General features: G+C 33.3%; 1 long non-coding RNA gene across 1 annotated transcript; it reads right to left on the bottom strand.

Moving 5' to 3' along the window:
• Window positions 1-298: 298 nt before the first annotated feature.
• Window positions 299-9879, bottom strand: LOC146914041 (uncharacterized). Its single transcript, XR_015016443.1, has 3 exons — window positions 9632-9879; window positions 810-908; window positions 299-328 (listed from the first exon to the last, which is right to left on the bottom strand). It is a non-coding gene; the product is annotated as an uncharacterized LOC146914041 (long non-coding RNA).
• Between the last annotated feature and the right edge of the window lie 509 nt (window positions 9880-10388).

Genomic DNA, 10388 nt, shown 5'->3' with positions numbered 1-10388 from the left:
CTCTCCGGAAAAACGATACTCAAATTCACTATATGTATTAAGTTCAAAGATTGATCATTTAACTCAAATTTTCTTAATGGTTTGGCCCATAGATTTTTTGTCTCCCTCTGCCTATGTAGTACCAACACTATCCATGAATGCCGAGTAAGTAGAACGTCCCGACCATTTTAACAAAATCTCGGTCAAATACACAAAAACAAAAGAAGTGTGGAAGAGATGAGACGGGGGTATGTGGTGAATTAGTTTGACGTGTCACAAACCTGTTTAAGCTTATGACTTCTATGCCCTTGGATACTTCGCCTTGCATATTGCCTCCCAAGACTACAATCTACATATCAGTAAATACATAAATTGTGTTACAATTTAGTTAGTTAGTTAGGTTTTTAGTTAATTTGTTAATAAGTTAATCTTCTTCTAAGCTCTATAAAATGATCTTGATGTATTCATTTTACAAAATCCTATCAATTAATTCACTATATAAGTTTGAACATTAAAGCTCTATATAAGTTAGAACATCAAAGCATTATAAATGAATACTTGCGTCTTCTAACCTTCTAGTAGAAAGGTAGGAGGAGACGACGACGAAACTGCCATTATACATCACACGAAATTTAAATAGCAACAACAACCTTAATTTTCTTCTATATTCTCTTATGCAATTATATTAACACTGCATTTATCTTCCTATTTTCAAATCAACCAATCTTACCATAAAATCATAAACACAACAATAAAATTTCAAGGATAAACATACTAAATCATTTGCAAAATCAACATATAACATGAATTGCAAGAGGAGAACCTCATACATTAACCACATTTCTTCTTCAAAGGAATAAACTCTTCCAAAACTGGCACAAAATTTTTACTTCTGCATTTTTCCAATTCCTCCTTCAAAACCAAAATTGCTGCAATTAACAAAACAAAACAAACCCATCAGCCCCATTGAATCAAAAACTCCAAAGTTGATAACTTTATTCAAAACCCACATCAAAAATTCAAAAGGTATCATAAAATCATTGGGTATCTAAAATCAAATTCAAAATCAAATTTTCCCTAAAGTATCTTCTCCAAGAAAATCCACATATCAATATAAATGCATTTAATTATGTTGTCTTCCTCAGGAAAAACGGATATACCGTAATCACCACTCATCGGACAGTCCAATCACAAAAATGCAAAACATTAATATCTAGGTTTTCAATTGATCCACACTATTAGTTAAACACATGTTTGGATTCACGTGCACTGTTGGAGTAAGCCCTAATAGCCAATCTATGTTGATTGGGTTTGGCTTTGTATCATGATATTGATATAAGTATATATTGTGAATATATAATAATAAGGCATTTCTTTATTGATTTTGTTTTGTTTCAAAATAATAAAGTCCCTAGAATAGTTAGTCTGTTTGATGGAACATTAAGTATAACTTAATTGTGAGACCCCGATTAAACATAAGGAAACTATTCTTAAAGTATCCGTAGTCAAACTTTATTGAGAAGTGGGATATCATTAAAGCATAGAGACTATTATGTGGGTAGGCTGATGATCACATCTCACGGATCATGGATAAAAGAGTTATCAAGTCTTCACATAGATATAAATATTAGGAGTAATATTTATATTGGATTGACCCGCCGTGAGAATACTACATAGTAAGTTATGAAATTGTCATAAGATATTCTCACGATGATAATAATGTATATCGCTCTTAGACCTGAAACCACTATGATCCCTAGATGTGAACTCAAGTGCTTTGTTGCCATTCTAACGTTGTACGTAAAGGATAACCATAACGTTGGTTGATGGGTACTTGATGAATCATGCTTTGAGGGACATGAGTGTCCTAGATGGGATTTGTCCCTCCTCATAAACAGGAGATATATCTTTAGGCCTCTTGATGAAATATAACTGTAAAATTGCATGGCCATGCCGAACTAAGTCAATATAAGATATTAGACTTATTCGTTATTCGGTATATTTCGGAATCGAGGAATATAAACATTGATCTATACAAGGGTGACAATATCTATGCCTTGGGATCAATAAATATATCGAGACAAAGGAGTAAGTGTACACATGAGTATTATCATGAAAAGGTTTCGTCGAGATCACTTGACATTCTTGTCACTTGGGTAGCAATGATGTGTTGCTAGATACCGCTCATTGTTTATAATATTAAATATTAGATTTAATATTATTGCCAACGTGACTAGAACCTATAGGGTCACACACAAAGAACAGTCAAAAGAGAAATATATAAGTATGACTTATATAAGGGGTGCGTTTAGTAAATAACGCTAATTAGTTAGCAAAATTACTAAACTCGTTGTTGGGCTTACTGAAGCCCAATAGTGACTTATGACTTGTAGAGCACACTAGAAGTTCTATAAATAGAACTGCAGTGCCGAAGTTTTTGGTTACACGTTTTGAAGCAACCCCTTTCTTCTCTGCACTTCCAATTCATTGGCTAGCACCGAGTTTTGGAGGAGCACCGTTCGTGTGGACTTACTAGAGGCTTTGCTGCTTTGCTTAGCCGTGATCGTGATTCGAACGAAACTATCGAGGTAACAATCGTATCACCTGATTCATGTCAAATTCGTAATGATCCAAGGAAAGAAAATCAAAATTCTTCTTCTTCTTCTTCTTCTTCTTCTTCCGCCGTGTATGATATCTTTCGATTTTCCTTCGGTGGTATCGGAGCGAAAAATTGAATAGAAGAATGGAGTAGAAGCGACGGAAAATTTTCGATTTTCATTCCTTGGATCATTACGAAATTCGAACATGAATCGGTGATTCGATTGTTACCTTGAACTGTGGAATCCGAAAGCCGGAATCTGAAACCGGAATTTCGATCACGGCCAAGCAAGCGGCAAGCAACAAAGCCTCTAGCAAGTCCACACGAACAAAGGTGCTCCTCCAAAACTCGGTGCTAGCCAATGAATTGGAAGTGCGAGAAGAAAGGGGTTGCTTCAAAACGTGTAACCAAAAACTTCAGCACCGAGTTCTATTTATAGAACTTCTAGTGTGCTCGCAAGTCATAAGTCACTATTGGGCTTCGGTAAGCCCAACAACGAGTTTAGTAATTTTGCTAACTAATTAGCGTTATTTACTAAACGCACCCCTTATATAAGTCATACTTATATATTTCTCTTTTGACTCGTTCTTTGTGTGTGACCCTATAGGTTCTAGTCACGTTGGCAATAATATTAAATCTAATATTTAATATTATAAACAATGAGCGGTATCTAGCAACACATCATTGCTACCCAAGTGACAAGAATGTCAAGTGATTCGACGAAACCTTTCCATGATAATACTCATGTGTACACTTACTCCTTTGTCTCGATATCTTTATTGATCCCAAGACATAGATATTGTCACCCTTGTATAGATCAATGTTTATATTCCTTGATTCCGAAATATCTTGAATAACGAATAAGTCCAATATCTTATATTGACTTAGTTCGGCATGGCCATGCAATTTTACATCATATTTCATCAAGAGGCCTAAAGATATATCTCTGTTTATGAGGAGGGACAAATCCCATCTAGGACACTCATGTCCCTCAGCATGATTCATCAAGTACCCATCAACCAACGTTATGGTTATCCTTTTACGTACAACGTTAGAATGGCAACAAAGCACTTGAGTCCACATCTAGGGATCATAGTGGTTTCAGGTCTAAGAGCGATATACATTATTATCATTGTGAGAATATCTTATGACATTTTCATAACATACTATGTAGTATTCTCACGGTGGGTCAATCCAAGATAAATATTACCCCTAATATTTATACCTATGTATAGACTTAATATCTCAATATCAATGACCCATGAGAGGCGGTCATCGGTCTACATACATAATAGTCTTTATGTTTTATTATTATCCCAATTCATATTAAAGCTTGACTATGGATATGTTTAAGAATAGCGTTCTTTACGTAATGTAATCTCATGATTAAGTCACACTTAATATTCCATTACATGAACTATCTATTCTAGGGACTTTATTATTTTGAAACATAACAAAATCAATAAAGAAATGCCTTATTATTATATATATTCACAATATATATTTATATCAATATCATGATACAAAGCCAAACTCAATCAATATTGATTGGATATTAGGGCTTACTCCAACAATCTCCCACTAGCACTAAAAGCCAATCAAATATTAACTCAATATATATTGATCAAGTGTTAGCATCAAGCACACCTGGGCATGATACTATTCTAGTAGATAAGGAACTATTTCCTATGTTGGTAGGTTACACTTCTTTCAATTTCCACTTTCGATCTTCCATCGAAAAGAAATTGAAGTGTCAAAGTATACATTTGGATTATTGGTGAGATCAAGTATTCATTGCTCGCAAGATTAAACCAATTTCACCTCAGATGGGATCAATGGAATCCGCAACGCAAGAGACACATGGTTTCACTCGGTTATGAGCTAAACAATCCAAATCATATATATTTGACATCTGTAATAGAAACAACAACTATTTGAAGGTTGTACTTTTACAAATTTCATAGTTGATATCCAAGCATAGCATTTATTCCAAATTGCGATTTGGATATACCGTACACCGATATTAAAGTCGCATCATTGTAACTTCTTTACAATGTTCCTTTAATCCGTGTTCAAGAAACAATCCTTAGTCCTTTAAGACATCCATGGATATTCTTGAAAGTGTTCTAGTGTCGAACACCACAATCAATTTTGGTACAAATTGAAAATAATTTTCTAACCATGTCTCACATGTGTAGATAAATTGTTTTGGTGACTAGTATGTCATCCACATACTCCACCAAACTAATATCAATGCTCCCACTATTCTCCTTGTGTGCACAAGATTTTTATTAATCAAAGTTTTTCATAAAACTTCACTAATAAAACAAATAATTCAACTTCAAGAAGCTTAATTATATTAATATTGACACTCAATAATTATTATAATTAAATCTGCTTTATTTAGGCAATCAATTTGTTTCCAAAACAAATTACAGGGCTAAAATTAAGCAAATATTTTATTACCAAATTCAAAAATCATATACTGATATTGAAACTCTTTCAAAATCATGATCTTTTAAATTTACTACCTTTCTCCAATTAAATAAATTAATTAAACATAAATATTTTCAAGGATTGTTTGTTTAGCATGAACAACCGGATCTATGATGCTTCACCGGATTCGGATATTGAAGCTCACTCTCACGAATTGTTCAAATTCACAACAATCTCTTTGAAAACAATTGATCGAATGATACAACCATAATAATACAACGCTTGTATAGTTAGGTTTCCTAATACAACAATCAAACATCAATAGTTTTAACAATTGTTTGTTCGGTATGGACAACCGGATCTTTGATGCTTCACCGTAATCGGTATTCGAAGCTCAATCTCACGAGTTGACTACAAATTCACAATCAATTATATAAAACCTATTGAACGAATGATATCATCAATATATCACATATAATGATGTTGTATTAAAATCATATATCACATATATGATATTGATCAATCAATTTTAATTAATATTTAAATTTAAATAATAAAATATTAACACTTAATATTCTATTTTATTAACGGATTTGCATTCCAAATTAATTCCTTATACAATATCAAAATATTAGCAAATCAAATATTTGCGAAAATATTATTATCTCTTAAAACAATTTTAAAAGATAATCTAATTTGATTTGTTTCCAATCATGTTCCCGTCGATATGTATAATCGATATGTCAATACTTCACCGAAACGGTTTCGAAACATCAAACAAATCGAAAAGCCATGCACATAAAACATGATACGATGCCAATTTTAATTCTACTCATTTGACCCAATGCTTCTGATAAGCGTTGTTTTTCAAATATAGACATAGAAAGTTGCTAGGAAATAACTCGCTCGAGAATATACGAGTTTTTCTCATTCTTGAGTAACAATTCTTAAATTTTGTACCAATTCGAAACTCTTTTCGAAAATTTTGTTCTCCATAAGAACTTTTAACGGTATAATAAAATTTATATGCTAAAGAAATTCTAAATACGTAAATAAATAAAATAAATGTATCATGATTTAAAACATATTTAAATATGTCTTTAATTAAATATGCTCCCACTATTTTACTCAAAACAAATTACCTTCAACATTTGAATCGGAAAATCTCATTGGAAGATTTTCTAGTGGGTTGAAATCCATATTTCACCTTGCTTTAAGTCAACGGGGGCTGTACTCAAAACTCAGTTATTTAGGTAGGAACTCCTTCCAATTGTATCTCATACAACTTTCAAATCATTTGAGTGAATAACTCCTTACTCTAATCTATCATATAGATGTTCCCAAACATTGCTACTAAATTTATTTTAATCTTATTAAAATTAATTTAGTTAAGTTAAACCCAAAAGAATAACACTTGGGTAAATTGGATTACCGCACCGCAACTTACTAGTATAGAAAGTGCACCTCGCGGAGGCGAAACCTACACATTTCGATATTAGTCTTGAAGGGTGTTAAACTTTTGGAAAGCATTAAACTTAATATTTTGAATTGAAGGATTTTTATTAAGTTTGATCTCACCTCACCACGGCTTATATATCATATATATTCGCACTCCAATCATAACATGCATAATGATTATACAATAATAAAAGTGACATGATTATGGCCATCCTAACGCTATGACTCTCTCAAGCCAATAAGAGAATCTAAACTAATCCTAGAAACGACCTTGCTTCTCCAAGCTTGACCTCCAGACGATCCTAACGTCATGAGCCCTATTACTTCCTAGAAGGTCGTAAATGGCCTGAACTTTGAGAAATGGCTAAACGCCATGGGATCTTATAAAGAATCCATGTACACAAACCATATATGGATATTGGTTAAATCATCCAAATGAGTATGACTCATGAGATGAATGTGAGTTTTCTTGTAGAAAGCCGACATGGATGGTATTATGAATACATTTAAGATGTGATTGATTGTAGAAGGTTTCATGCAACTCGTGATGCAAATCATGACGAAACTATTACATCATCATAATGCTTAAATCTAACGATCCCACTTGTCATTATTGTATAATGCAAATTCTAGGAGATGGACAACGATGTTGCATTCTTTAATTAGAATGACCTTGTATATGTATTTGACATATATGTAGGGTTTCGTTAATCCAAAGGATGCTAGAAAGGTATATATATTACAAAATTCATGTATGAATTGGAGCAAGCTTCTTGAAGTTGAATTATTTGTTTTATTAGTGAAGTTTTATGAAAAACTTTTATTAATAAAGAAATCTTGTGCACATAAGGAGATTAGTGGGAGCATTGATATTAGTTTGGTGGAGTATGTGGATGACATACTAGTCACCAAAACAATTTATCTATACATGTGAGACATGGTTAGAAAATTATTCCTAATATGTACCAAAATTGATTATAGTGTTCGACACTAGAATACCTTCAAGAATATCCTTGGATATCTTAAAGGACTATGGATTGTTTCTTGAACATGGATGAAAGAAACATTGTAAATGAGTTACAATGATGTTGACTTTCATATAGGTGTACGGTATATCCAGATCGTAATTTGGAATAAATGTTATGCAAAGATATAACCTATGAAATTTGTAAAAGTACAGGCTTCGGATAGTTGTTGTTTCTATTACGGATGTCAAATATAAATGATTTGGATTGTTTAGCTCATAATTGAGTGAAAAAATATGTGTTTCTTGCGTTGTGGATTCCATTAATCTCGTACGAGGTAAAATTGGTTTAAATCTTGCGAGCAATGAAAAACTTGATCTCACCAATGATTCAAATGTATACTTTGACACTTCGATTTCTTTTCGATAGAAGATCGAAAGTGGAAATTGAAAGAAGTAAGATCTACCAACATAGGAAAGAGTTCCTTATCTGCTAGTAGAGTATCTTGTCCATAGTGTGCTTGATGCTAACACTTGACCAATAGATATTGAGTTAATATTTGATTGGCTTTTAGTGCTAGTGGGAGATTGTTGGAGTAAGCCCTAATAGCCAATCTATGTTGATTGGGTTTGGCTTTGTATCATGATATTGATATAAGTATATATTGTGAATATATAATAATAAGGCATTTCTTTATTGATTTTGTTTTGTTTCAAAATAATAAAGTCCCTAGAATAGTTAGTCCGTTTGATGGAACATTAAGTATAACTTAATTGTGAGACCCCGTTAAACATAAGGAAACTATTCTTAAAGTATCCGTAGTCAAACTTTATTGAGAAGTGGGATATCATTAAAGCATAGAGACTGTTATGTGGGTAGGCGATGATCACATCTCACGGATCATGGATAAAAGAGTTATCAAGTCTTCACATAGATATAAATATTAGGAGTAATATTTATATTGGATTGACCCGCCGTGAGAATACTACATAGTAAGTTATGAAATTGTCATAAGATATTCTCACGATGATAATAATGTATATCGCTCTTAGACCTGAAACCACTATGATCCCTAGATGTGGACTCGAAGTGCTTTGTTGCCATTCTAACGTTGTACGTAAAAGGATAACCATAACGTTGGTTGATGGGTACTTGATGAATCATGCTGAGGGACATGAGTGTCCTAGATGGGATTTGTCCCTCCTCATAAACAGGAGATATATCTTTAGGCCTCTTGATGAAATATGATTTGTAAAATTGCATGGCCATACCGAACTAAGTCAATATAAGATATTGGACTTATTCGTTATTCAAGTATATTTCGGAATCAAGGAATATAAACATTGATCTATACAAGGGTGACAATATCTATGCCTTGGGATCAATAAATATATCGAGACAAAGGAGTAAGTGTACACATGAGTATTATCATGGAAAGGTTTCGTCGTATCACTTGACATTCTTGTCACTTGGGTAGCAATGATGTGTTGCTAGATACCGCTCATTGTTTATAATATTAAATATTAGATTTAATATTATTGCCAACGTGACTAGAACCTATAGGGTCACACACAAAGAACGATCAAAAGAGAAATATATAAGTATGACTTATATAAGGGGTGCGTTTAGTAAATAACGCTAATTAGTTAGCAAAATTACTAAACTCGTTGTTGGGCTTACCGAAGCCCAATAGTGACTTATGACTTGCGAGCACACTAGAAGTTCTATAAATAGAACTGCTGGTGCTGAAGTTTTTGGTTACACATTTTGAAGCAACCCCTTTCTTCTCTCGCACTTCCAATTCATTGGCTAGCACCGAGTTTTGGAGGAGCACTGTTCGTGTGGACTTACTAGAGGCTTTGCCGCTTTGCTTAGCCGTGATCATGATTCGAAACGAAACTATCGAGGTACCAATCGTATCACCGATTCATGTCAAATTCGTAATGATCCAAGGAAAGAAAATCGAAATTCTTCTTCTTCTTCTTCTTCTTCTTCTTCTTCTTCTTCTTCTTCTTCTTCTTCTTCTTCTTCTTCCGCTCGTGTATGATATCTTTCGATTTTCCTTCGGTGCCACTATAATTTTGGCAAAAACTTTGAACATCAACAAAATTAAGGTGTCACTACGATTCTAAAAAAGCAGCCTCGGAAAGTTTAGTTTTTAAAATAAAGAAACAATAATGATATATAAGCTTACCACCAAAGACATCAATTCAGACGGCAACCTTCATGATTCTTCATGATTTTTTATACTGATAATCACCACAAGTGAAACACAAAATTAGGGCACAAAACTAATTCCAAATCAAATTAAATTCAAATCAAACATAACCCTAATGAAATTCAACAACAATTTCTGTCATTTGTGTGTGGTGTATTAACGATGGACAGCGATACAAAACCATAAATATGGAACCCGAAACACATATAACAGTCCCTCCAACCTTTGTCGGACCTTCAATACTCGCAAATTCACTCTTTCTACACCGCATACATAAGATCATTAAACTATGCCATTACTTTATGCATATGTGTGCTACAAAAAAATGGACTAATAATCAAATTGTTTTTGATACATTCATAAGAAATACATAAAAGAGTGATAGTAGAAATTCATAAGAGTGAAGCTAACCCCATGATCACGGCAAGTAGAAAGGTAAAGACAGGAATAGAAGGCCGTAAGGCGAGAGGCATAAGTTGGATTTGTATAGCCTAAACCATAAAGAAACAACAGTTAGGTGCCAAATATCCCGATCATAAATCAATAGAGGGAATGCGAGTCAAATAGCAATTTATAAATCCGAGGTAAGTAACCATTGCTGCTAGTACCTCTTGCATAAGATGCAGCAGGTACCAAATGAGTACCAATCTGAATTTCTCCATAAGAAACCTGCAAAATTGTAAAACACATGTACATTTAGAAATCGAGGTAAGTAACCATTTGATTTTTTTTT

Source organism: Medicago sativa, chromosome 6 (assembly GCF_051527215.1).
Source record: "Medicago sativa cultivar Bolivia chromosome 6, Bolivia_mono, whole genome shotgun sequence".
NCBI classification, from domain to species: Eukaryota; Viridiplantae; Streptophyta; class Magnoliopsida; order Fabales; family Fabaceae; genus Medicago; species Medicago sativa.
Note: the sequence above shows the minus strand (reverse complement) of the source record. Positions and strands in the feature narration are given on the sequence as shown.